This window comes from Ascaphus truei, chromosome 3 (genome assembly GCF_040206685.1).
Source record: "Ascaphus truei isolate aAscTru1 chromosome 3, aAscTru1.hap1, whole genome shotgun sequence".
In the NCBI taxonomy this organism is placed as follows: Eukaryota; Metazoa; Chordata; class Amphibia; order Anura; family Ascaphidae; genus Ascaphus; species Ascaphus truei.
In genome coordinates, this window is record NC_134485.1 from 244,667,256 (window position 1) to 244,694,522 (window position 27,267).

Here is a 27,267-nt window from a genome sequence, read left to right on the forward strand (position 1 = left end):
CGTGACCTTGTAATGAACTTTCCCTCTTCATATACAACAGCTTACAAATAGTCTTATCACAAGAGATTAGGTAAAGATTGTATAAACACGCCAAATCATCTGGTTACTATGGATAGTTGAAAAGTAATTAAAAAAAAAAAAATTATTTATTTTTTTAACTTTTCATGCTGCCGGTTAGCGAAGGGTTTTAGAATACTTAGGCTTGTTAGATTTGTGTAAAATTCCATTTTGGGGTTCCCCCCTCTCCCCCTGGTATAGGAAAAAATGAACACTGCAAAAGAACATCTTATGACATTTAATGCATTTCTGCAGTGCCGATGAGGTCCTCATTATGTGCCGAAAAATGCATTGCTATCCATGACAGTACTGCCTTGATAGAGAAGAGAAAGCTGCTTGAAGCAGGGCAACTTCATCTTTCTCTGGGAGTCTTCATTAGCAGTGAGTCACTGATATGAGTCACACTGCCAGGAATGTCATTAAATGCCACAGATCTCCAGCAGTGTACAGAACTGCTTGTTGGAAAATCAAAACTGTATTGATAGCCTATGACAGCAAATACTGCCATTCTCTCCCTGGCTGCAAATACTGCCGTTCTGGTGACCTTGTTTTACAACATGGAAAAATAATGTGAACACCTGCTAAAGAGGCCTTTGGGCTATGAGGGATGTTATAAACCAGCATTGCTTTTGAATAGATGGTGCCTGTCTGCAGTCAGTGCTTAACGTGCATGATGGCATATCATGTACAAAAAAAATCGTTCCCCTTGGCACGGAGTTCAAGGAATATAATTTTTTTTTAATAGAAATGTCCAAAAATAGTTCCTTGTGTAGTTAAATGTGTGGGTTTTGCTGAGATGATCTCTTTAGGAGTGAAGTAGTGCTGCAAAGTGAACAGAAGAACCCAAGCAGACCATAGCGCAGTGTTGGCTGCCCACAGGGGCGCCACATATTCACAAGTGCCTACTTACACGTTTCTTTCTTGCTAAATAGTGTGTGGAAGCAGGAAGGTCTTTTTCCGGCAGGGACAAACTCTGTTACTTGACTCGGTCACTCCCACTTACCAGGCTTATGAATCCCCATAAATAAAGAGAATTGCATATAGTGTAAAAACGTTTCCAATCGTTTCTCACACTCCATTCTTCTCCTCACTTTTAAAGCTTTACACTCTTCTGCCCCTCCTTACATCTCATCCCTAATTTCTCGCTATGCACCATCCCGACTCTTGCGTTCTTTTCAAGGATGTCTTCTTTCTATCCCCTTTGTATCTAAAGCCCTCTCCCGCCTTAAAACTTTTTCACTGACTGTCTTACACCTCTGGAATGCCCTTCCCCTCAGTACCCGACTAGCACCCTCTCTATCCACCTTTAAGACCCACCTTAAGACCCACTTGCTTAAAGAAGCATATGAATAGCACTGGGGATAATTCTGAACACATGATACATAAAGCTTGGCCCCCTGCAGACGCACTTACCAGAACTCCCTCCTACTGTCTCTGTACGTTCTCCCTACCTACCAATTAGACTGTAAGCTCCTCGGGGCAGGGAGTCCTCTTCCTTAATGTTACTTTTATGTCTGAAGCGCTTATTCCCATGCTCTGTTATTTATTTTATCTGTTATTTATTTGATTACCCCGTGTATTACTGCTGTGAAGCGCTATGTACATTAATGGCGCTATATAAATAAAGACATACAATACAATACAATCGAATATGCCCGCAAGACCTGGAATCACATTTACAGACTTCAGTCTTCGGTGGCTTTAAAAACGTGAGCTGTTGAGTCCTTTAACGGAATTAACATGATTGATCTTTATAACGATGACTCAGGGCTGACTATATATCTTACTTGGATTAAGGGGCGTTCTTCTGAGATGGCAGATATTCTTATTTGTTTTCTGGTTTAGAAGACATTGCACACAGCAGTAAATGAGTCAGAAGTGTCACCCTGGTAGTGCTGAGCGTTGAAATATTTCACCGGAAGCAGCACAGAGGTATTTGTCCTCATTTCACTTAAAGATACAGTCACACGATATGTCATTTGTAATGTGAAAATATACATTTCATGTGGATCGCATACTTGATGATAGTTTTTACTTATAAAATATTCTCTAAAACTATTTTTTTTTTTAACATATTTTACATGGATGTTTTAAAATGAGAAGTGCTGGTAAATATTAGATGTTCAATGATCGTGTTTTTTACATAACCATAAATGTAAAGGTGCAGCCCCCTCCTCTAGAGAAAGTGAACCAATGGCACAGTCGTGTAAAGGTTTTAAAGCAACAATACTCAACCTGGGGGTTCTGCAGAACAGACCCTGGCTATTTTCGGTGCCAGGCGACCTAATTTGTTACACGCAACTAACCTAACTGGTTGGGAACAAAATGCATTTTTTTGTAAATGCTAATATATAGCCCTGCAGAACACAGATGTTTTATTTGATCAGAAGATGCACAAAGACCTTGTGTGGCAGAGTGGCACCCAAAGGGAAGCATTGTACAAGATCTGTGCAGGCAATATCACCAATAATACCGAGGTGAATGAGGAGCTTAATCTGTAAAACATGATGTAGTGGGCTTGGCCAAAACACTGGGTTTTCAGATGATCACATTATAGCAACGTGCAGTATAAATTCAGAGGACATAAGGTGGGACCTGGAAGCTAGAGCGAATTACCACTGATTCTCTATATAATACCTGCAGAGGTGTATTACACTCGGGCAGAAACACTTCTATTTATCCATATCAATCCTTTATAGGTTACATGCATGATTGATAAATAGTGAGGCTGAAATTAATGCATCAGAGAGACTTTAAAATGAATCAACCTAATTAAGACTGTGGGTTGATGACTCATTCTGGCACCCTGTAAGGTGTGTAACCACTCATGGTGTTCACAGTTCAAGTGTAAAACGAGAAACTATAATCACTTCTCTCAGATGACTCATGTTACCTACGTTTGCAGTGTTAAAGTTGCAATTCCACATAGTTGGCCACTAATTTCCTTGGGGGCCACTGAATGGGGAAGTGTATGTTAATCAAGTGTTTTTCTTTATCCTTATCCCCACCCGGTGCTTACCAGAGCACCAATAAAGTTACTGGGGCGAGGGCGAGACTCTGGCTTTACAAGCTCTCGCTGATCACATTCACATTGCACAAAATGGAGGACATCAAACCCCTGCCAAGTCTAACTTGAGTAGAAGTTAAGAATACTTACAGGTGTAAGATTTTGGTACAAAAGGTATCAATTGCCCAGATGTCAGTCAAATTAAAGGCAAACATCGAGCCTAAGCGTAAAACATCAAGGTGCAGCTGCACGTTTTGCTCTTCCGCTCGATTTTTGCCTTTACCACATGTGGTTGGAAGCACGCCCATGGAGTCTGGACTAGAGGGAGTCTCGTGAGTAGTAAAACTACCAAATTATTATTGGGGATACTGAATTGAGACCCATCACCAAGTGCTCTAAAGCAGGTTAATGAGGATGGTTGGAGCCGTGGAAGATTTTTGGATTCCAAAGATTTATCCCTCCCTTTTGAGGAGGATTAGGCATAAGGCCAAAAAACGCTGCACCACAAAAAAGGAGCGAAGAGGGTGATAATAAAAAAAGATTTACTATGCCAAAAATAGGAAAGAGTTACTCTGACATGTTTCGCACAAGCTGGCTTTATCACAGTGCACAAAATCTTACCTCCAACATATTTTTTTGAGCACCAGTTCTCCCTATCCCTTACAAATCCCTCCCTTTTGGTCTGTTGGTTCTTTCTCTTACTTTGTCACTGAAATTAGTTCATTTTGGTCCTAGGGAAGCAGTGTCCCTTTAATGCAGTAGCTCCCTCTACTTCGTTTTTATTTTTGCAGGGTGCTTAACATGCTTTTTTCAGCTCCAGGGACAGTCCTATAGCCAATCCTGTTTATGGATTGTCCTATTTACATTTAATAGAAATTTCCAAATGATGCTTTTTTTTATAAAAAGTAGGAAATGAATCTCACATTTGTTGCTTTTCGATTTTTTTTTAATGGGAGCCAAATATACACCTTACACGCATAATTTGAATGCTATGGGAATCATTTTTAATCCGAAATGACCATTTGCTAGGATGATAGCAGGAAGCTCTTGCAGCGGATTAAAGAGGAAAGACACAAGCCGGTTTTGCCCTTTTCTGCAGGATAAAAGCCTTCCTGTACGAGAGTGGTAAAGGAATTCTAAGTGTTTGTAGCATCGTTCAGTTAATGGGACATTTTCTTGGGTATGAAATCGCTTGTGACCACACAAGGAGACACTAAGGCCACTGTGCTGCCTATCATGGTTGTAATATTGATAATTCCAAAATTGATTTGTTTAACCCTTTGAAGGCCAGAGGGGCGGCAGCTTGAGCAGGGCCTCACACAGATTTGCCAAGGCCCAGAACTAGATGCGACCCGCTCCCTTGTCGGCGGCATTGCAAGCCTCCCCCCCCCCTTACACCTTGCATGCCCCTCTATTCCCTCCCCCTTCCCCATGTATTTCTCTCCCCCATTTCCAACCTCTTGGCTGGGCCCCCTGCAGCCACCGGGCCTGGGACACTTGTCTCGGCTCTCCCCCTCTTTCGTCGACTCTGGGCACGTCCCCTGCAGCACTCGCAGTCACGTTATCACCTCGTCACAGATCAGTGAACGGAAGGGCGGGAATCCTCCACTTCGTTCCACTTAGCGACAGATCGCGAGATCGGTGTTTCCCCTAGAAAAACGAATGGGGTGTTTTAGGGCGTAGTTACTATGCAATGAGCCCCCAGAGTGCAAAAGGCATCACTTTGTTTGCATGAATTTTTTTTTTTTTTGTTTTATTGTGATTTTGAGTATTTTTAAAATGTGCTATAATAGAAGCTTTGGATTCCTGCTTTTTCTGTCAGGTTCAGTGTGTTGTATTCCCTGGTCAGTGGGAATAAATTCACAGGATGTATTGTTTGCTACAATGTTACTTAGCAGTTTACTTTGCACACTTTATAATCAAGTATAGAAAAGCATGTCTTAGAGTTGATAAACTTTCTTTTTGATGGAAATCGTATGTATGTATGATCTCTCCACCCCGTGCTGTGCGCAGTGATAACTAAGCTGATTGACGGGTCAAGTCACCGCTGCGCTGCTCAGTGAAGGGGGCGGGGCTACTCAGATCTGAGTGGAGATGTGTCATAAATACACAGTGACACACAGCCGACAACCAGTGGGGCAGCTGGAACACGTGCACCCTAAGAGTTCTGGCTGGGTCATAATTATTTTAGATTTGTGTGTGCGTTGTGTTTCTCAAAGACGGCGTTCCTTCGTAAGGTTAATACAGTATTATTATTGTGGTTGCCCAACAATTGGGTGACATTTTGTAAACATTTTTGTTATTTGCCAAAGCTGTTGAATCTTCATATTTTTGGGCCTGTGACATTGGTTCATTACATTTGGGTGTTATCTGACAGGTGAGCTTTCTGCCGTATTGCACTAGAAATTGAGTAAACTTGTCTGTCTAAGGCAGTGATTTCCAACCAGGGTTCTGTGGAACCCTGGGGCTCCTTGAAGCAGTCTCAGGGGTTCCTCCTATGGACCACAGACCCCCCCCGGGTGTGTGTTTTTTTTGGTATGTATTTTGTAGAGTGGATTGAGTGAGAGTGGGGTAATTGATGGAAGGTAGGGTCGAGTGAGAGAAGAGAGGGGGGCGGGAGGGAGTGAGGAAAAGAGGGAGTAAGAGTGAGACGCAAGGGATAAATACATGCGAGGCAGGAGGAGAGTTAGTGAGATGGATGGGAGAGAAATACATGGGTAGAGGGTGGGAAATAGAGGTGACTCGTGAGGTGTGAAATGTTGTGACTGACCCCTGTCGAACCTAATATGTGTCAGCCAGATAGGGGTTCCCTGAGATTTTTTGAAATACTTCAAGGGTTCCTCCAAACAAAAAAGGTTGGGTATCACTGGTCTAAGGCCATGATTATACCTAAAATCGCCCGGCGACGTCACATGGCTGTAAAACAAAGTGCATAAATCCAATGTAACCATACATGCCTATCGTGACGGCCCTGTCTCCTCCGGCTGCCTCCTGAATACAGTTCAACTTGCCGCTTTGCCGGATCGCAGCGGTGATGTTACCGGATAGATTGCCGCCCTGCAGTTTAGATATAATCCGTAGCCTTAATGTGAATTAAGAGCTATTTCAGGAACCACCACAAACTTCTTCAAGAACAAATGCTAGTCCAGGGAGCACATTCTCGGACTCCTGCAGTAAGACATACGCAGACTACATTACTTTTCTACAGTAAGCTGCCGCTGAATGTTCAACCAGACCACCCCAATACAAACCAACATAAACTTTCATTTAAATAGTATTGCTGACTTGTGAAAGTTATCTCATCCAATTTAGTAAAAATGGAAGCATCTTGACTTGCAAAAGCAAAATGCTTCTTTTTATTTATTTATTTATTTTAATCGGATCGAACGAATCTTGCACGTCAGCAGTATTATGGTGATTTATATCACTATATCAGTTGGGTTGCCAGGTGTCTGGTTTTGAACCGCAGCCACCCAGCCCCCCCATCCTGCAGCCACCGACCCCCCCCCCCCCTGATCCTACAGCCACCGTGCCACCCTAAGCCACCCCCATCCCGCAGCCGCCACCTCCCCCCCCCTCCCCCATCCCGCAGCCACCAACCCCCCCATCCCGCAGAACTTTCTATTCGTATGGCATGTTATGTGCATTCACGTGTGTGCAAGTGGTTTTGGATGATCAAGCAATGAAGTAACACCCTTCAAAGTAACTACTCATGTTCACAGAATTAGTTAACTTGCAAATACTGTATTTAGCTAGGCTTTTAATAAGCCTCACTTGTGCCATAATAGATTGCATCTATGTTTTGGCACACAGGCCCTGGTGTGGAGAACATTTTGATCTAGCTGCTCAGTAAACACTTTTTAATTCACTCTAATTCTCCGGACGGTTCTTCTTGATTCTGCGCAAACACATTCCCAATAAGGGCAATTCTCATTTTGGAGCTAATGGGTCTCAAGAGTGACCAAGCAGCACAAGCTGTAACTTTGTGCATTTCTTGCTTATTGATCATGAAGTATATTTAGTTATCCTAATGAAAACCACATATTCTTGGTTGTCTGTATCGGCCTGCCAATGTTGGAATTATTCTTTTTATCTGGAAATCTGATGTACTTCTTTTGAACAGCATTTGTAGACTAATTGTAATACAGAATTACACTGAATGAGCCTAGTTTGAGATGAAACGTTAGGGTGCATGACACGAGACCATTGCAAACATAATGACTTCTGACATTGGGGTGTATGTAAATTAGCAATGCTTGGTAGGAGCTGAATATTGTTTGTCATTTTGATCCAGTGCACAAAAGGCCTTAAAATAAAATTCACCTACATATTGTAACTGCCACAAACTCCCTTATAGCCCTCTCCTTTTGTCTTAACACTTGCTGCCACTTCATCAGGGTCCAGTTTTACAATTTAACTTGTGGGAGCACCGCAAAGGTTTACATGCTACCTGAGCTGAAACTTGCTAATGTCCACCTGTGGAACAGGAGTATTTAAGGTTTATTCCAAGGGGGGGGGCGGGAGATTTTTGTAGGGGGACACGGTGGTTGCAGAGGCCCCGCGCTCTTCCCCACGGCATTTACATTAAAGGCCGGGGAATCGCGTGAGGCCTCTGCAATCTATTGCTTGCGGAGATTCAGATGGCTGTTGACGTGTCGTCATGGCAACACGGCGTCATGTGTCGTCACATGACCCACTGTGTTATTTGACGCAGGGAACTGGGGGAAGTGGGGCGTGAGCAACGGTTGCAGTAGACTGGGTGGGGGGGGGGGGAGTTGGTGGTGTGTGCAGCCTCAAAAGTTTGCGCAACCCTGATGTATGGGAGGGGAGCGTTACTTTGTGAGCCCACCCAGTTAATCCCCAAGCATGCCAAAAGGGAGTTACTCCATTTTTTTCCCCCATGTACGTATTTTATTTATAATTTTAACATGCGATTGTGGGGCCCTTTTTAGTTGTGACCCTGGGCTTGTTTTCTACAGGCCCTCCTATTAAGATGGTACTGTTCTTCACCATAATGTACTAAGGGGTACTGTTCTTCACCATAATGTACTAAGGGGTACTGTTCTTCACCATACTGTACTAAGGGTACTGTTCCTCATACTGTACTAAGGGGTACTGTTCTTCACCATACTGTACTAAGGGGTACTGTTCTTCACCATACTGTACTAAGGGGTACTGTTCTTCACCATACTGTACTAAGGGGTACTGTTCTTCACCATACTGTACTAAGGGGTACTGTTCTTCACCATACTGTACTAAGGGGTACTGTTCTTCACCATACTGTACTAAGGGGTACTGTTCCTCATACTGTACTAAGGGGTACTGTTCTTCACCATACTGTACTAAGGGTACTGTTCTTCACCATACTGTACTAAGGGGTACTGTTCTTCACCATACTGTACTAATGGGTACTGTTCTTCACCATACTGTACTAAGGGGTACTGTTCTTCACCATACTGTACTAAGGGGTACTGTTCTTCACCATACTGTACTAAGGGGTAATGTTCTTCACCATATTGTACTAAGGGGTATCTGTTCTTCACCATATTGTACTAAGGGGTACTGTTCTTCACCATACTGTACTAAGGGGTACTGTTCTTCACCATACTGTACTAAGGGGTACCTGTTCTTCACCATACTGTACTAAGGGGTATCTGTTCTTCACCATACTGTATTAAGGGGTACCTGTTCTTCACCATACTGTACTAAGGGGTACCTGTTCTTCACCATACTGTACTAAGGTGTATCTGTTCTTCACCATACTGTACTAAGGGGTACCTGTTCTTCACCATACTGTACTAAGGGGTATCTGTTCTTCACATACTGTACTAAGGGGTATCTGTTCTTCACCATACTCTACTAAGGGGTACCTGTTCTTCACCATACTGTACTAAGGGGTATCTGTTTTTACTTCCCGGCTGCATTATTTTTAAATAGTGTGCTTTATTCCTGTAAAATTAGGCCAAAACCGAAGTGTATATGGCTTCCAAGACCCCCTTTCACTTTGTGACATCAGAAAACCTCATCAGACACTCGGGATGAAACTGCTTCTCGAAGTCTTTGAAGTCTCCATGGGAAAAAGCTCTGTGCTGCCTGGTGGGGTGGAGCAAAGAAAAATAAACCGTGGCCACGTGAATACTGCACTGCTGGCTTCAGACCTTTTTGAAAACATTAAGATCTAGAAAGTTCTAGGAAAAGATAAGGTTGACAATCTACTTTAAATTGCATCACACAGTGCTACATTTCAAGATAGGTTATGCACCTTAAAAAAAAAACAACACACACACTGCAGGTACCAACATATATAATGCCTGTTGATCAACTCCTCTCATACAAACTTTCTGTCCCATGTGCCAGATGTGTTGATGGTCACACAGCTGCTGTATGTGTATCTCGAGTTGAATAGACCCAGTTGCTTGCCTTCTTTCATTGATGTGTTTTTCATATCATGAAGTGTTTCTTAACTGCAAAATACAGCATGGAGACTGTGATGTCATGCCTTCGCGCTCTCAATGTATATGTATAAAGACACTGATGCTGTAACCTAGCCAATACTTCTCAACCGTTTGACAAACCATTTCCTGTTCTGAAATTGCTGTCCTACGCCCCGTGTTGTCTCCGAAGCAGAGTTGCGACACTTCCGCAGCATTCAGCGCTTTTCTGTGGGCCATGGCTGAAATGTATTTTTCCTTCCTGTATTTATTTTCCTAAATAGTTGATACAATTGTGTTTCTTTCTTTAAGCACTGGGTGCCCCAATGTGTAGGTATCTGAATCTTTCAGGACTGTACTGTGTGTTTTGATTATAAAGCCGTTTAGGCGTGTTTAATTAGATGCAGAATGATTTGTGACATCTGGCTTGGTTGCATAAGACTAGGATATCCAAGTTGCTGCTTCCAGCATGTAGATCGTTTTATCTCCTGTTTCCTGCGTATTCATTGGATGTATGCTAGGGGGCTTCTTGTCCAGTGCCATTAACAACAAAATGGGACATCTAAAATGAGCACATCATGGCAAAATGAAATTGAAGCAGAATTTTTTTTCTTATTTATACATGTAACACCCTTTCCCTCCTCCTCTGGGTGATTTTAGCAGATACGGGTCTTATGGTGCTACCTGTTAGGCTCACAAGAGGCCTAAGCCTCCGCGCTTGGGGTGGCTGGTGCAGCGCCTCCACGCGTGAGCATTCCAGCGTTGGCGGGATAGGCCCTCACGGGAACCAGTATACCTATTATTGTATACCCTGAATAACCACAATCCAAACAAATGTATATTCAACATATTTTACTATGGTCCTATTGCAATCCTGACAAACATTATGCACAATACAATAACCACAAATAACAAAAGGTGTAATTATACCACCCCCCCCCCCCGCCACCCCTCCCAAAGGAATGAGGATGCCCTGGGCACCTAGAGACCAGTGTCCGGCAGAACAATCCCACCCACGTATATATGTGAGGGCAGAGCTACCCTCCAGTGAAGTGTTGGTGCATGTGGTACCTTCCTGGCTACTCGAGTACACCAGGGGATTTGTAGACGGGCTGCAAGTGTGGTCCCACGAGGCAGGGCCTCTGACACAATCCCCTCTCGCCTCACAGTTCGTCACGACTCGCGGTGATCCTCCGGCTGGGGAATCCTCCTTCCCAGCGCCAGTCCCTCTCCGCCAAGGCCTAATACTAACGGGGAATCCCTGGACTATGGCAGGCCCTACAACACTCCACTACTGTGTGATGGAAGCTAGCTGGAGCCTACGGGGAACGGGTCTGGCCTAATCAAGGGGACTTGACTATCTCCCTGGACACTACCTCTCCCGTCGCCGGCTCCGTCAGGACTGCCTCGCTGTCTCCAGTCCCGCTGAGGACATCCTGGTTTTGTAGCCCCTTCCGGCGGCACCATCCACAAGATGGCCGTCGCAACACAGTCCCATAATACATGCAGCACTAACCACAACTTGGCCGCTGCAACATCCCCTGAACCTCACAAGCGATGGGACCACTGCCAGGGAGGAGAAAAAAGAGGGTACCCAGCTACATACAGCTTAAAAAAATTCTACACAAAATATTTCTATAAAGTAATTATACCTCCATGTTTGTAATGAAACCATATTTAATTTTTTTAGCCTTGAATATAAAATCCTGTTTTTTTTTTGTTGTGAGAATTTATAGCAGCATGTAGTGCTGAAAGTTGATAATGTATTAGTCGTGTTTAATTATAATTTAGATATTTACATTTTGATGTATTTTTTTCGTTTTGTGGCCTATTGAAATGGCTGTTTATCATATTCCAGTGATAGAAGTAATGGGTTAGTATCTTATACGGTATGCCTTTTTGAAGTAATTTTGGCTCGTGTGCAATATTGGTGCCTCTTTAAATGGCCTTTGTGTTGTAAGCATAAACAGAATACTAGAAAGGCAGGCAGAATAATTGAAGTGTTTCTTTTGTCAGGACAAGGCTTTGAAGGGAGGGGGACGGATTGCAACAATATTTGCCATGAATAGCTATCCTCTTAAATGCATGTACCGTACAGTATATGTGTTGCATGCTTATTATACTTGGCCTACAATTAAGGCGTTCTTTTTGATAATGTTATAAACAAAGTTCCCTCTTTGTGTTTTTCAGTGCTCACATATAAAAGACACGAGACGCAATATCTGAAGAACATGGATTTCACACGAGGTAAATGAAGTGGACAAATAATCTTATTGTATTGTATGTCTTTATTTATATAGCGCCAAAAGTGTACTCAGCGCTTCACAAAATACAGTACAGGGAATTATAATTATACAATAAGTGCAGCAAAATCAGACAATAGGAAAGAAAATCCATGCCCCGAAGAGCTTACAATCTAATTGTGCTGTGGTTAGTCGGAAACCGCAAAGCCGAATATGAAATACAGGCAACATTGCTATAAAAGTTGATCCGGTTTGAACGACGGGGAACATTTTGTGTGAGACGTGAATGCGTTCACCGTGCCTCTTGTTTCATGTTGAGTTACAGCAGGTAGTAGTTATACGGAGGTAATGGAGCAGAGATTTCCTCTCGGTTAAGTTTTCAATATTTTATGTCTTCAAATATGCATTAGGTGCGTATGACAATGTAGCTAATTACAGTGATTTGATGGGTTGAAACCAGGCAACATTACTTTTTCCAATACGAGAAGTTGGCGTTTTAAAATAAATGTTAATGTTTATCCTGAAACAGTAATTTAACGTGGGATTTCCAGTCCATATATTTGTCCTGTCTCTAATTGGTCATTTGACATATTCCCCTTATCACTGAGGTGGAGCAAATGCTACAGACCAGCGGTGCGCAAAGTGGGGGGTGCCCCCCCATGGGTGGTGCGAGTTTTGCTGCGGGGGGGGGGGGCGCGGCATTTAGAGGCCCCGCGCGCTTCATGAATACATTTAAATTAATGCCGGGGGGAGCTGCAGGGCCTCTCTAAACCTTACTTACCTTGATTCAGACGCTCTTGGTGACGCGTCACCATGACAACGCGGCGGCATGTGACGTCACGTTGCCATGACAACCTGACACCAGGACGTCTGAATCAAGGTAAGTGGGGGAGGGGGTGGGGCGCGAGGAGAAGCAGGGGGGCGCAGGGAAAAAAATTGCGTCCCCCTGCTATAGACCATGGGTGCGCAAACTTTTTTCTATGCACCCCACCCCCTCACCTTGTCGGTGTTCTGACGTCATGTGATGTCACGTTGCCGAGGCATCATGATGTCCTGGGACCCTGAATGAGACAGCGTCGCAAGAAGCCGCCGGAGACCAGGTAAGGTAACTTACAGAGGCATTGCACGCGAGCCCCGGCATGTAATTTAAATGTTGTGGGGCCTCTGTAAACTCTTTGGCCCTCTCAGAAAATCTCACGCCCCCCAGTTTGTCCACCCCTGCTATAGACAGTAAATCAGGGCTCGCTGTCATGAATGTCATTGGTGTTATACAGGGTTCTTTGATTTACTTCATACCCCGTTGGCTTAGAAGGAAGGCAGTCAGAGAGTCAAAAAATGTATATTTTTTGCGTTCTGTAGCCTCTAGTTAACTAAGATGTTTAGCAAAATGGTTGACATATTACTGGTATAGGTATAAACTTTTGACTTGCACATTTCTCAAAGTTCTGTTGCTTTATGATGGAACAGATCAAAACATGTTTGGCAGCTTTTTAAAATCTATTTGTTTTGCCAGTGCTATTAGTAAGGCTGGTGCCATGTTGGACTGCTCCTTTCATGTATGAGGGAAATTCTATTTCTCTAACGTACAGTAAATGTAAATATTTACACACACGTTTATTAAGGTGTCAGTCACTGTCCCTATGGTGCTGTGTGACTGCACATGTAACCTGCCTTAGCAAAGTGTTGCAGGCTCTTATTGGCAAAAGGGCTTAAATGGGTCCTGACATTTATACATATTAATCCTGAAAAAAGTACATACAGTAGGATGAAAATACATCACAGTAATTATAATGACTTATCTTTTGCTGTCTTCATACGTATGGTCATCTCAAAGTACAGTATTTGAAAATGAAATTTTTTAATCGTTTTTGGAAGTTTTAATTTTCAATGGGATCTTTGAGGGACTTGATTCTTGTGCATCTTGCATGTAACATTGTAAGTGAGGAGGGGGGTGGACTGGGCGCTTAAGTGATAATATAAATAACAATAAAATAATAAGTGCAAAGTGAATATACTTCAATTTGTGAAATAAAATTGAATACATTTCCTTCACCAATCAAACATAAAAATATATAATAAAATATACAAGGTGAAGCAGCTCGACACCCTCAAAGGGGACTGTTCTGTGTCCCGATGGTAACAATTTATTTTTCTTCTAAGAGAGGAGGAGCGCTGGTGTGTCCAGTGATATGTAAAATACAAAAAAGAGCAAATATAGTGCAGATGGTAAGTGATAGTGATATATCAATCTGTGGGCTCTTAACTAGTTGCACTCACAAAACTTTCAGATGTTAAAGATATGTCAGAGATTCTTCTCTCTCTGACTGGAGCCCTTGGATGTCTGGATGTTGTAAATCTCAAGAAATCCCTCAATATATGATGATGCCGTCGATATGTAATGAGAAAGAAATGCCACAATAGTGTACACTATATGACCATTTATGTTGAATGAATAATACAGGATACGAGTAATCTCACTCAGATTTTCCATATAATAACACACGTTGGAGAGAACCGCCGATGAGTTGAAGGACCTCGCTGGTATAGGCTTCTGTGCGTCTCACTCGCGTCTGCCCCCTTGCTTCCGCATAAGTCACTTCCGGTGCAGCGTCACAGGTGAGGGCGGAAGAGCGTCCTGCCTTAGAATTCAACTCCGGTTGCCAGTTCCTCAAAGCTCTGGTTCTCCTACAATGCCGACTCAACGCGTTTCACTACTGCTTATTATATGGAAAATGTGTTAAGAGCCCACAGATTGATAGAGATATATCACTTACCATCTGCACTATATTTGCTCTTTTTTGTATTTTACATATCACTGGACACACCAGCCAGCGCTCCTCCTCTCTTAGGCCCAGGACATAGTGAAATCAGCGTCGCTGAGGCGGGCTGAGCCGCGCTGAACAGATGCACAAAGCCCCTGCATCTGTAATCAGCGCAGCTATAGTTGCTCCCTCCGCATGTGCGCTGATGCGCGCGGAGGCTGAGAAACTTCCCCGAGACAGGCAAGTTTGAAATTTGCAGCTCGGGGAAGCGGAGGAGCGGTCACGTGACCGCTCCCATCCAATGGGGCTGCAGCCGGTCCTACAGAGCCACCAGACCAGACAGAGGCAGCACAGAGGTGTGTGTGTGTGTGTGTGTGTGTGTGTGTGTGTGTGTGTGTGTGTGTGTGTGTATTTATCAAAGTTGCACAATGTTAATAAATAATTTATTCTCACATGTCTTTTTTTTTACATTTTTAAAATACTATATAATATATACACACACACACACACACACACACACACACACACACACACACACACACACACACACACACACACACACACACACACACACACACACACACACACACACACACACACACACACACACACACCCCAGTGACACACAGACCACTTCAAAGTGACACACAGACCACTTCAAAGTGACACACAGACCACTTCAAAGTGACACACAGACCACTTCAAAGTGACACACAGACCACTTCAAAGTGACACACAGACCACTTCAAAGTGACACACACACTGACGCCTACCAAGTGACACACACACTGATACCCGCCTCCCAAGCGCGCTTGCTGTCTCCTCTGCCAGGACAGCAAAAAGCTCCTGGTAGAGCGAGCGGCAGCAAGCAACAGCGAGCAGCAGCACCAAATTCTTTACTATGTCCCAGGCCTTAGAAGAAAAAGAAAATGTAACATTGTAACCCAAGAGAAGAGTTCTGTTCAATAAGTCAAACTAAAGACACGTTGGAAATACAATAGTTCTGAAGTCTCAAAGGTGTCAGATTTATTGTGCAAAAAAAGACATCTATATGAAAACGAATAAATGTATAATTAGTTTGGCTTGGTCCTGAGTGGGAAGGCACCGATCAATTACTGATATGTACACCAATGGTTTATTGCTAGATGCAATCATGAAACACCTGCTTGTGCTGGTCATTGCTTTCAGGACTGGGCGTTGGGGACACTCATAGCTGTGCAGATGTCACACTGGAGAACCACCATACTGTACATAGGACTAGACTGAGGAGGGTGCTAGCTTTGCTGAGGAACTTTGGCTTCAAGGAGGGTGTACATTACATTACAAAATATACATTTTGTTTTTCTATATTCATGAAATGTGCCACACTGTACAACTATATGAAAATGGCACCATGGTATTGACCGAACGCACTGTTGCTATTAGACATATGTTTATGTAATGCAAACCTCCGTTTAAAAAAATAAATAATCTATTCAGTAGATGTATCTTTGTAATGCATGTATTCCAATATCACATTGTGAGTTTTACTTTGGAGAGAATACAGTAGCAACTGTTCTGCCCAAGCAACAGGAGATGACACAATTTCCTCTTCGGCAATAGCATTCATATTCAGACAAAGGCAAGTCATGTATCAGGTATGGTGAAAAAAACCTTGGGGAGCGTGTTTAATCACTACTGACTTTAAGTTGTTCTTGATCTTCTTATTCAATTTCCTCTCTGAGCTATCGTCATTTACACAGGGGGTAGCTGATTAAAAATCTTGATTGCATTCTGAGATCTCCATATAATGAACACTAATTGACCTGGCTTGAAGCATTTGTACTGATTTTTTAGACCTTTGTGACAATTGTACGGGAAATGGAAGCCAAATTTAGAAAACTGTTAAAACTGTGTGTGGTTGAGTCACTTCTGTGTTGGTCTTAGAAGTGACCTAAATTGCCCTCCAAATTTTTTAGGGCCTTTTTGTGTACTCGGCATTTCTCACAATAAGAAATGGAGAGAAAATGAATGTTACTCTGAAAACATGCGACTGTGATGAGGTCATTGATCCAGCGAGAATATGATCTAGTGAGATTTCTATCTCTGTTTCTCCATGGAATCTCGTAGAAGTCTTCTAAATTCACAAACTTATTGTGTGCGTGCGTGCGTGTGTGTGTGTGTGTGTGTGCGTGTGCGTGTGTGTATGAATCGCCAATATTAAAGTTAATAAGTGTATATAGATAATCTACGAAGTGTTAATGTAACTGTTACCAAATCTATTTGTATACTTGAAATTGATGTATAGTCTAATGTGACTAAATAAGGGTTCTTATGATAGAACGTGTGCAGTAGGGGGAACAGATGGGTATATCAGAACAATGAATCCACGTGGTCTAGGACATGAGGTCGTAACCATTCCGGCGTGACCAAATAACGCGGGCACTTTTTTGCTACTCAACCGCCGTCGGGACCTGTCGTTGCTTTGTCGCTAAGTCTCTACGTTTTATCCCTTACCCTAAAACCTCCTATCCGAAGCACTCACGCTAAAACCTGAGACCCTAGGCCATTACCCTAAAACCCCTTAAATTAACCCCTACGCTAAACCCCTTAAATTAATCCCCTACCCTAAGCAGTAGTAAAAGATACCTTAGAAGCTGCCCGCAGCGGAGTGTCTGGGGCCGAACGCCAGCGGTGATTTGGTCTCCACGAAATGGCCACGACCAAATGTCCCATTTCAAATGCCAAAACATGCAAAAAAGAATGAAATGTCTCGGAGAAAAATCAAATAGACCTTGGTAGAAGGGGGAGGGAAGAAGGAATGTCCTCTTAGATGATCCTCGCGTGATTCCAATCGAGGCAGGAAACGTAAGCAGGTTCCAGGGACCACAACAAGTCTAAAAAAGAATGGGACCATGGGACCATGGGACTGCTCTATATCTGACAAATCCGTGAGATGAAGATGGTCAACGTCCTATTTTTTTGATGAGCGGAATCCAGAACAGCAAACCACCGATCAGTTTCTCCGTGCAGGGAAGGTGATGGCTCATCTTAAGTCTGAGTCCATGGTAACTGCAGCCGTGCGGTGGCGCGCTGAGGCCTTATTTCGCGCGCCGTCGGGGGGGCGGGCCAGTGACGTCACGGAGCTGGTTCACCCCCATTGGGCGAACTGCTCACGTGACCGGCCCTGTGCTCCCGTGAGCGCCGAAACGAGAATTTTTTTTAAAGACCTATGCCTCCGCACGCCAGCGTAAGCGGGCGTGAGCCCCTGCTAAAGCCGCTCTCATTGCGGCTGCAGGGGCTCACTGACAAGCGTCAGCGCACCTCAGCATGGGTCAGCGCCTAAGCGCTGACCATGGACTCAGCCGTACTGCACTGCAAGCGGCAGCAGGTCCACTCTCACTCAGCGTCTTTTATAAAAGCCCTATGTGTGTCATCACTCACAGGCGAGTTCACCAGGAGAAGGGGATGAAGTTTTCTGTGAGTGAGAGAAGCACGTAAGGCTTTTATAAAAGACCCTGATATCACCACGCTGACTGTGAGAGGAGTGGATCTGCTGCCACTTGCAGTGCAGTAAAGAGAGGAGCTTTCACCCTCCCTGCTTGGAGCCCCTAATCGGCGGTTTGCTGGTCTGTTCCGGATCCCGCTTTGGTCGTTCATCAAAAATTTGGACGCTGACCATCTTCATCTGACTGATTTCGGCTGAGATGTGGAGCAGTGCCATGGTGTTCAGATGATGCTGTTTGCATTTAAGAATGGCTCACCTGATTTCCCAGTGGTGGGCTACAAATGGCCATAATCACCGGCTCATTTGCATAATATGCTTTCATACTAAGCAGAAAACGTACCACATTAATTTGCTTATCTTTATTTGGCACAACCGCATAATTCATTTAGCTTACCCTCCGGATAACAGTGTACAGCTGGACCAGGCAGCTAGCAGCTTGTTTTGGCTAGTGGGTTTCAGAACCAATATCTACTGCCCACGGATAAACTACTACAGGCATTGCGGCCATACTAATGATTTTGCTTGGTTTGTGGTGTCCTGAGGTTCGCCTTTGCAAACTCCATGAAGTCCTCTAACTGTTCCCTAAGCTCCACCATGTACTTAACTAAGGTATCCGCAGTTTGGACATGAACTGTGTCCATTGATCGGTTAGGAAAACCTACCCTAGAAAATACATTAATTGGCGCATCCACTACATTTTGGACCTCAATGGATGAACATGCTACCTCTTTGGGATACTAAGTAACAAAGTCCACTACTATGAGGATGTACCTCTTACCCGACCGACTTGGCATTATTAGGAAGCACTCTATATCCACTGCTACCTTGAATTGTTCCCCGATTTCCGGAAGCAATCTCAAAGGTACCTTTTATTTTTTGCATACAACGTATCCCGCTCCCTCATCTCGTTTGACGTCTATCTCTCTCTAAGGAAAAATAAGACTCTCTTTTTTTTACTCGAAGGTTGAGTGGGGTCGTGTTTTTTATTTACTTCAGCATTCTCTGTTTATCACCTATAGAGTTTCTTCTGATTAGGACTTTTCTACTTGTCTTTTGGCTAGTGTACTTTTACTAGTCACCACCGGGAGTTGCTATTGCCTTCGTCTTTTGTATTCTCTATTGCAGGCGAGCGCAAAAAGGCGAGCTTTTTTTTTTTCCCTGTGTCCCCCTGCCGGCTCTTCTCTTTTCGCGCCTCCTCCCCCCCCCCCCTCTTACCTTGGCTCCAGCGTTAGCATTGCAACCAGGAGCAAGGTAAGTGCAGTTTACAGTGGCCTTCGCCACTTCCCCGGCACTTAATTTATGTGCCTTCAGGAAGCGCGCGGGCGCCTGTAAACCCCGCGCCCTCCAGTTTGCGCACCTCTGGCCTAGGTCATTGCCGAGCAACACTTTATTTTCCAGCCTAGACTCATCGGCCTGCTTCCCAGTCCAGGAGGACACAGCCTACTGGGTTGTGGAAGGGTGCACCATTTGCCATTTTCACACGTACGAATTATGTATTTGATGTCCATCAGACAGGGCCGAACTAGGGTGAGAGACTGAGCTTAAGCAATCCAGCAGCCATTCGCGTGCCAACAGTCACTGGGCGGAGATAGACTTGTCGGCGGACATCCTGGGGTTTCATTTTCAAATTATTTAAACTCCTGATTCCAATTATCCCCTTTAATTTAGCTGATGAAACCAGGGTTTCACTTCCTTTTGCACATAACCTGACTTAATTACTCATTGTCTAAGGCCTACATTTTGTTTCAAAAGACATGGCATTTGTTACTATAAACCCTATTGGATATCTTAAGAAAATGCTGGTTTTGATCCACGAAGGGTATCATGGAAAAATTATGGAATGTCCTTAATTACCATTGGGGTTCACAAACTCTTTCTTGCCACTGTATATCCCTTTTGAAGATGGGGAACTTCAAGCTTTGGAAAAGTGAAGTCTGACATTTTAAAATAAGCGGGTCCCCGAGCCTGTTGGGATCCAGCTATGAAAGAAAGTGGGCACTCCGGATTTCGTTTTCAGAAGGTTTATTCAGCATTTTTCAAGGACTTTTTCTCAATTCACCATAGAAAGGTGGTTACTAGCGATGCAAGTCTCCAAGCTTGGGGCGCCCATGCAAGCGCAATTTATGTATAGGAAACCTGATCCAGAATGGAAAGGTTACTGCCAATCAACATCCTAAAAATAAGCGCCGTGATTAATTCTGTAGGATCACATCCGTCATAACCCAGTTGGAGTATTTTCAGACAATGCCACCACAGGGGCATACATCAACCATCTACTGCAGAATAGTCGATCTTTTGGTTCTGCTGTCTAACAAACAATTGTGAAGTGAATAAAGAAAACACAGCGCCAACTTCTAAATACAAACAGTGACTAAATATCCCGCTGCTGGATTGTGGGGGGGTGATTCAAATCCTCCCAAAAAGTAATATGTAAAGGAAAAAGCAATACCAGCACGTGGGTTACATATGTGCCCTAGTGTGCAAAAAAACTAAAAACTGTGTGTTTAAACCTATAAAACACACAACTATCCTATATACAGTGCAAAATATATCCAATCTCTGTGATAAGTGCACTTACATATACAAATGTCCAAGAGAAAATGTCCCGCAAAGTACGTCCACTTTGGAGAAAGTATCCACAGGTTAACTTGATCCAGATGATAGGTGTGTCTCTTCACACTTGTTCCACTTAAAGAAAAGAGAGAGGGGCATGGCATAATAACGTTTATTACAGGAAAAGATAAAAGTAGGAACACTCACAAGCGTGCTATACAGCAGTGCATTGGTGCATAGCTTGCCAGCTCTTGTTGTCTTTGTTAGGCAGATCTTCCTTCACTTGTCCTCTGTTGATTTCCTTGCGGGGAGGGGGGGGGGGGTGTTTCATCAGCCTCTCTGCTTCCAGCAGGCTGCTTCTCCTCTCATGCTCCAGAGTGCACAAGCGCACGTGACCAGGCTCCAACAGCTGCGGGGGGGGGGGGGGAGGAAAAGAGAGAGCGGGAGGAAAAGAGAGAGCAGGCAGGGGGCGTGGCGAGCGAAGTTTGGACACCCCTGAGTTAGAATACCAACTTTCAAATTATGCAGAAAGCTCAAAATTGAATAAAGACTGAAAAGACTTGTACAATATTTAAGTGATTTAGAAAATAAAAGGATTAATAAAGTTCTGAGTGTGAATATATTTTTTTACTAAAAATAGAATAGTGTTAAATGTATATTGTAATAGCGTTAAATGTATATTGTAATAGCGTGATCATTAATAAATAATATTTGGTAGAACAAAAATGGAACATAATATTTAAGGCGTCCATAATGAAATAAATGAAAAACGTTGTGTAATGTTTTAAGGGAGCGTAAATGTGTGTTTTCTAATATTATAACTGAAATGTTAACCAACAGAAGGTGATACTGAAGGTTGACATCCCATCATGACTATAAACACTATTTTTAAGAGAAAATATATAAGCCAAAAATATAAAATACCAATCAAATTTTATAAGAAAGGAATAATCTAAATCTGATCTGTTGAAACCTTCTGGATATCGCGTTTGATGATCCAAAACGGTTCCCTTTTTAAAAGCCGTTGATCTATAGGCCCAGTCTAATGGAGCGTTTGGTGTTTCTTCCTATACATTGTAAAGGGTTGAGATCAGATTTTGTGAAACTCCTTAATAAATGTTGTAATAAATGATTAAGATGTTTGCTTGTAAGACAAAATGATTGACCAATAATATTACACCAGTTCAGGCCTCAACGCCTCAGATTCAAGCCTGTTTTTCAAACCGGTTTGCAAAAATGTCACTACCTCCGTAAAGGTAAAATTTCAGCCCTACGAGACAAAAAATTTTTTTTCCCCCCTTCTTCAAAAACCCCATTGCTTCCCATCACCTAATAGGTGCTTATTAACATGTCGGTCAGAGCCATGGGGGGGGGGAGTGTAGTGCAATATTGAGTTAGCTATATTTATTAAATGGGGGCTAAGCCGGACAGTCACTTAATCGGGCTTATACAGAGACAGCTCGGTTATCGAGGGACCATAATTCTACAATATGAAGCATGGCTCAGCCAGCCTTTTGAAAGGTGTAGAAGAACAATGGAATAATGAAACACGGTTCTTTATTACCTGATTACCCGGTAGACGTTTCAGTACTGTAGTGGGACCTTTTATGAAGACTTAGGGCCTTATTGTATATAGTCTGCTGCCGGTCATACCGTTTTCAACCGAAAATCCCCATTGAAGTCCAGTGTGATTTTGACAAAAGGGGCCCGAATGACGGCATCAGACTATATAGAATTACCCCTTTGTTTTCAATACAGTGACAAACCTTAAATACTCACCACCTATAGACACTGCAGGAAAACTGTGTTGGAAGACCGTTTCCTGAACCAAAACTATTTATTTTTTAGATCAAGCTGTAAAAGCAAGATGTTTGGCATAACAGAAATCATAATCAATGTGTGATCACACATAGCTAATCAACAATCCACATTCTTTACATTTGTACTTCCGTGTTGACCCGTGACTGCTTCCAGGTTAAAATGCTAGGGTTTTGAATGTTCATTTCTTCCCCCCCCCCAGCCACACACATAAAATATTTCAGCTGACCTAAATCAGAAGAACATTGTGCTTTATAAATGTGCTTCTCTTCTCACTGGGTTATTGGTGTAAACAATGGGGCTTTTGCTTATAGCAACTAGAAGACTCCTCATTTAAGGTTAGAAAAGAAAAATAATTTATAGAAATGATAATAACTCTGAGTAGTACTAGTTTATGGCAAACTTCACATTGTTATAATATTGTCACCAACTGCATAAAGTGGATCAAAAGCACATTTGGAGGCACACCAGCACGGAGAGGCAGTGGATACCCTTCTAAGGCCTCGGCCAGGCTCCCCGCTGGCGTGCTGAGGCTCAGGGAAAGCGGGTGCTTTCCCTGGCCTTGCGGTTGCTTGCCCTGCACGCCGGCCGGGGGCGGGCCAGTGACGTCACGGAGCTGGTTCGCCCTCATTGGGGAACCGCTCACGTGACCGTCCCTGCGCTCTGGCAAGCGCGTGAATTTAAAAATCTGCTAAGACCTACGCTTCCGCGCGCTTGCAGAAGCGTAGGCGAGCCCCTACTAAAGCCGCTCTAATTGTGGCTGTAGGGGCTCAGTGCCAAGCATGAGCGAGCGTCAGCACGCTTCAGCGAGCAAGCGCTTACCATGGACGAGGCCTAAGCCATCAGATGCTTACTACCTCAGGGAAATAACAACCCTTTTCTCCCCACAAGTTTCTACTAAAAACCAAATGAGGTACTCGCTAGATTTGAGGATAAATTGTCTCTTCAGATGTGGTAACACACAAGTTAACGGTGTGGCTCATGTTGGCAACAATGTAATGGGGTGTGAATAAGGCAAGTCACATGAAATTCCTTAAACATAAGCTGGGGCTATAACAATACCAATATCTGATGAGGTGGCAAGATAAGATGGTGCCTAAATCAGTTGAGGTATAGATAATATGAGGTGTCGAACAGTTTCAATAGGGAATCAATGTAAATAGGAAGAAGCATTGTGTGTGACGCAAAACGCACAATGGGTCCCATGTCTGACATTTTTCAGTCAAAGTTGGTAGGTCTAATCGGTGGATGGCGCTCTCGTCTTTAACTGCAGACCACTGGGAACGCCGCTCCTCGTGCCCAATCTGTCTTCCAGGTCCACTATTATACCAATGTCAGGACTATTAATTAATTTGAGATCTTATTTGCCACCTGGGGCATTGATTCTTTATAGGGACCCTTTCTATCTGTTTCTAGAGCTGTCTACTCTACCTGTTTATTATCTTTGTAGGCCACACACATTAGTGTAGTATTGCAGTTGCATTTATTCCCTATAGGAACCATTTGATACCTCTGCTTGTCTATACCTTGACTGATTTAGGCACAATTTTCCCACCTCAGTATCAGATATTGGTATAGTTATAGCTATAGCCTAGCTTATATTTAAGGAATTTAATTTGAGACGGTGTTACCTTATCCACATCTTATTAGTGTTAACATGAGCCACACTGTTGACCTGTGTTACCCACATCATAGTCTCTATCATCAATTCTAGTGAGTACCTGATTTGGTTTTTGATTCACGTTACTATGCTGACGATATTATAACTTAATGTGAAGTTGGACCTAAAATAGTACTATTCATATCCCAATTGTTACTTTCTTCCTCCCAGGACTGAACTTGACTTGGCTTTAACAGTGCAGCAAACAGCACCCTTTTCCCATGTTGCTAATATACAGATCTCTGTATGCAACTTTACCAATCACCACACCGTTGGTAAATTGCTGAGCAGAAGCTGTTCTCTCAAGTATCTCTCGCTCTAAAATGAAAGCCGAAGTGCATATAGTACTCTCCTCATAAAGACTTAACATGCCTACCCTTTGATTTTTTTTTTCCCCCATGTAAGAGACCTGTGCAGAGTTATGACCAGGGGAAAATAAACCATGGCGCTTATTCTACATTTTGAGGAACTACACAAATAAACATCCTATCCCTTTGTAAGGGCTAATTCACTTCCCAGTCCCTATCTGCAGGGCTGGGAGGATAATCCTCTTTCCAACCTATGACCCAAAAGTTCAGAGGGGTACCTGTAAGTAGGGGCCCCTTTATATCCGTCTCTGCGTCTGGGTTGGTATCTGTTGAGGGGGCACCCTCTGGTGGGTCCCAGGGTCGGCTGTGCCCTGGGATAGTGGTCTGGTTCCTGGGAATCTCTTCTGGTAGCACAGTCCTTCTGTGCTTGAGATCCCCTGCAGTTCAAGCAGCAGGCTTTACTACGTCTGATGAGCCAGATGTAGACTGGTTAATTGTCTCTAGCTGTAATTAACCAGCTCTCTGCTGGATTACTCAGACCAATACAGGCTTTCTGATGAAGCCCTTTTAGACAGGGGTTAAAGCCCTGTTACACCCCACCTGAAAAATTGAGCCAATGCAGGTTTTTAGTGGAAGTAAAATTAGGTCACAGCTTTATTGTTCTTTAATACCGTGATGTAAAAGAAAACTGCCAGACAGCTGTCTGTCCATGTATACAGACAAACCTGTGCATTCTGCAAGTAGTATGGAGGAGACCCTTAACAGCCCTACTCAGGCTGGCCTCCTCTGCCTCACTCTGTCCCCTCTTGTGGCTGCTTAGGTCCAAACCGTTGATGACCATCTTCCTTTTTTTTTTTTCCTTCTCTACCTTACTTGGGCAGGGGCCCAGTCCAACCCCAAAGTAGGTGCCTCCAGCGGCCCAATCTCTGCTGGGGACTTAACCACATGCCCCAACTGTACAGTCAGAGCTTTTCCTCTTGGCATTTTCCTGTCACCCTTAAGCTGGCTAGTGTAACCATGCTGAACACCCAATCCAAGATTTGAGACTGCACTCCGACTGTTTATTGCCTGTACGGGCTGCCTGATGTTGATAAAAAAATTATCCAACCCTTTGACTGGGAAGTGTAATCCCCATCCCTTCTGTGCCAATTACCTCTCGTGTTCTCAAAATCCATGTATCTCATGGTTTTTATCTTTTTACAAGAGGATGAACCTACTAATTTACTGTTTTTGTTTTTTTGTTTTGTTTCTTTCCCCCCCCCCCCCCCCCCTGGGCCATCCAGCTGGAGGCCGCCCTCTTGGGATAATGTCTGACCAAATTAGGTCACTCATTCCATAGGACCTTTAGCCTGCCTGTAACTGGAAGATTAGGTCTAGCGATTTTATGTGTGCCCAGATTGTTCTCCCCTAGATAGGTCAAGATTACAGCTGACTTTCTCTTATAGTCTGCTAGGGCTTTTGCCGTGTCTGGTAATAAGTCTACCCAGCGCATTCTTGTCTTACTGAGCCATTGTATGTTAATGCTCTCTCGCAATATGCCTTCTTAAAGAAAGCACAGTTTGTTCTGTGCTCGCTCCCAGGCCCAGTGAATAAGAGTGGCCTATAAGGCAAACTGCGTTTTACTAAGGTTTCCACCGAGTAAACAAAAAATGTTAGAACCGTACACAAGTCATTTACTATCCTGCCTTGACCTAAAATAAGCTCTGGTGTATTTATATCTCCTGCTTTAAGCCGGCGCTTAAAGATGTTGTGAAATTGGAATGGGTTTAAATAATTGTGTATCTGGAATACCTCCGCCCCTTGCCGTCGCTGCTCCACGTACCTCTTTTCTAGCCTTACTGGGCACTCCCTCTAATTCTTGTGCTTTTTTAGATGCACCCAGGCCCCTTTGCCAGCCTGATCAGTTTTTTACCTGTGTGTTCAGCATGCTACTGTGATGTTACTGATTATCACGCTTCTAAACAGCTTGACTTTGATGCTGCCATTTACTCCCCTATTCTGAACAACCCGAAAAAGGCAAAGGGGCGAGCTTAAACATGCTCTGGCACACCCCTTTTTGAGCCCTGCCCCCTCTAGCAATGCACCAATTGTATCTAGTGACTGCCTGGTCACATGATCTTCCCAACTGAACTTTGCATCTTTTGGTCCTCTTATGCTACACGGACAGCCATTTAGTGAACCCCCGAGCCGAATCATCGCTGATCGATCTGCAACTTAGCTAATTACTTATTGTGTGGATTGTATTGATGCACATATTAAAGAGGGGAAAACTGCTGCTTTAATAAGGCAAAGCTAGGTGATTGCTGCCTTTTATTAGTGTTTGACAATGTTTTACAATCGTGTTTGTTCCACCCAGTTTAGTCTCCTACCACCTGCCCTCTTTTTAGAGTCCCCATTGTAAGTGAAAAACATAGAACGATTCCAGACATTTTGCCTTGACAGATACATCTACAGTGAAATGTGGCAGTAGTAATGTTCTTGTGGGACAGCTTAATGTCTTGGGCTGAAGGATTAACGTTGCAATGTCTTTGAAGTCGTTATGAATCCAGTTTGAATCCCACTGTCCCCTCTACTTGTCACTTAGGGCTCTATGGGGCAGAGACTATTTGTGCCTGCAAAATTATTTGTACTGGACTGTGCTACTACACTCAGTGCTATACCAGAAGTGGAGGTTAATATTCATGAAGAATTACCAGGGTGCAGCACAACAGGGCTTAGAAAGAACTTTTGAGAGACAAGCCGATTTCCATATGTTTAGCCATACTGGAACACATATCATGGGATGCACACTGTTTTTATATATTGAAACTTTGAGTAAGTTATACCTTCATTTTTCATGTTACAAAATGCTGTCTTTTCCCATACACCAGTACCCACCATGTGTTGAAAGCAACACTGTGTGATTTATTCACTCGGCTCATAACTGTTTCACTACGTACAG

The 27,267-nt window shown here is 43.4% G+C and overlaps 1 protein-coding gene across 11 annotated transcripts in view; it reads left to right on the top strand.

Annotated features, from left to right (window-relative positions):
- INPP4A (inositol polyphosphate-4-phosphatase type I A) overlaps positions 1-27,267 on the top strand; it is a 150,952-nt gene that overhangs the window by 40,554 nt on the left and 83,131 nt on the right. For all 11 annotated transcript variants that reach the window (XM_075590520.1, XM_075590522.1, XM_075590519.1 and 8 more), the window contains exon 2: positions 11,686-11,742. The gene's annotated coding sequence lies outside the window, so the exon portion shown is untranslated. The remainder of the gene's footprint in view (positions 1-11,685; positions 11,743-27,267) is intronic.